The sequence below is a fragment of the Aedes albopictus genome, chromosome 2 (genome assembly GCF_035046485.1).
Source record: "Aedes albopictus strain Foshan chromosome 2, AalbF5, whole genome shotgun sequence".
In the NCBI taxonomy this organism is placed as follows: Eukaryota; Metazoa; Arthropoda; class Insecta; order Diptera; family Culicidae; genus Aedes; species Aedes albopictus.
The window spans coordinates 224,782,533-224,784,787 of NC_085137.1; positions in this window are offsets into that span (position 1 = coordinate 224,782,533).

The window sequence follows — 2,255 nt, forward strand, 5'->3', positions numbered from 1 at the left end:
TTTCTCTCGAGATTCCTCCAGGAATTCATTCAAGAATTCTTCCAGGGATAGTTCCAAGAAATTTCCCAAAAATTCCTTTACAGATTAATTCAGGAATTCTTCCTGAGATTCCGCAAGGAATGTGTCCAGAACTTCCTGCAGGAATTTGTCCAGAACTTTCCAGGCATTCCTCCTGAGGTTTCTCCAGAAATTGCTTCAGGGATTCCTCCAGGGATTTTTCCAAGAATTTTCCAAGGGGTTCTTCCAAGAATTTCTCTAGAAATTTCTCTAAGGATTCCTCTAGGAATTTTTCAAGAGGTTTCTTTAGAAATTTCTCCTGGGAGTTTCTCCATGGACTCATCCCGGGATTTCTCCAGCAATCCATCTAGAGATTGCTCTGGGAGTTCTTCTAAAAACTCCAAACTCCACTAGATTGCTCCTAGAATTCTTCTAAAAACTCCACCAGGAACTCATTTAGAAATGTATTCAGAGATTACTCAAGGCATTAGTCCAGGAATTTCTCCAAGGATTCTTCAAGGAAATTCTCCAGGGTTTCCTCCAGGGATTTCTTAAGGAACTTCTCGAGAAACTCCATTAGAAATTCCTCTCAGAATTCCTCTAGGAATTTCTCTATGAATTTCTTTAGGAATTTCTCTAGGAATATATTCAGAAATTTCTCCATGGATTCCTTCCTCTAGAGATTCTTCCAGGAATTCATTGAAGGATTCCTCAAAAAGACACACGGACACGTTCAATTGATTAAGGGATTCCTCCTGGAATTCATCCATGAATAGTTCCATTGAATTTCCCCAAGATTTCCCATAAAGATTTGTCCAGAAATTCCTCCTGAGATGCCACCTGGACCTTGTCCGGAAGTTCCTCCAGGAATCCCTCCTAAGGTTCCTCCAGAAATTTGTTTCAGGGATTTTTCCAGGATTCTTTCCAAGAATTCCTCCAGGGATTCTTCCAAAAATTTCTGTAGAAATTTCTCAAAGAATTTTTGCGGGAATTCCTTATGAGGTTTCTTCAGAAATACCCGATAAATTCCTTCAGAAAGTCCTTCAGGAATTCATATAGGAATTCCTTCAGGAATTCCTCTGGGCATTCCTCAGAAATTACTACCGCAATGTCTCCAGGGGCTCCTCCAGAAATTCCACCAAGATTAACCGCAGGTATTTCTTCAGAAATTGATCCAGGAATCCCTCCAGGAATTTCTTCGGAAATTCCTACAGCATTCCTCCAGGAATTTCTGCAGGAAATCCTTCAGAGATTGCTTCCGATATTCCTTCAGGAGATTCTTCAGGAAATTCTATAGGAATTTTTCCAAGGGATTCCTCCGGAAATTCTTGCAGATTTCCTCTAGGAATTAATCCATGAATTTCAACTCCAGGGATTCCTCTATCAATCCGTCCAGGAGTTATTTCACGGGTTCTTAGAAGTTCCACCAGGAATTCCTACTAGAATATACCAGAAATTCCTTCAGGGATTCCTTTTAGGATTCTTCCGTGAGATTCCTCCAAGAATTCCTCCTGGAATTCCTCCAGAAATTCCTTTGGGAATTCTTCTAGAAATTTATCTTGGAATTTCATCAGAAATTCCTCTAATGCTCCAGGCATTACTCCAGGAACTTCTCCAGGGATGTCTCATTCAGAAATTTTTCCATTAACTTTTCCAGGGAATCCGCCAGGAATTTGTCCAGAAAATTTTCTTGGATTTCCTCCAGAAATCCATCTTGGAATGGCTGAGAAAATTATGATTTCACGAAAACAATGTGTCCATGAAGCTACGTTCTTGAGTTATGATTTTTCAAAGTAGGTGGTGTCAGTGGAAAATGTTTGTTTTTCACTGGAGTTTTCCGGAAAATTAGGCGACCCTGATTTTTTTCAATTTAATTTTCTAAATATATATGATCCCTACCTAATTTCATTAACCTTCAGAACCTTCGTACCAATTTGTACGATAATAAAAAATCCCAGGAAAAAAAAGTCCAGGAACTTTTCCAGAGATTCTTCATAGAATTTTTCCAGGAGGTTCTCCCGGATTTCCTCCAGAAATACATCTAGGAATTCATCCTGTGATTTCTTGAAGAATTCGCCAAGAAATTCTCCAAGAAGTCATCCAGGAATTTTTTCACAATTATCTAATGAATACCAAATCTTTTACAAGTCCTATCATGAATACCTTCCAGATTACGATTACAACTTGCAGCACCAGCTTTTAAATATATTTAAAAAAAAAAAATCAGGCATGCGCATCGCAATTTGAAAGTAAGGGTT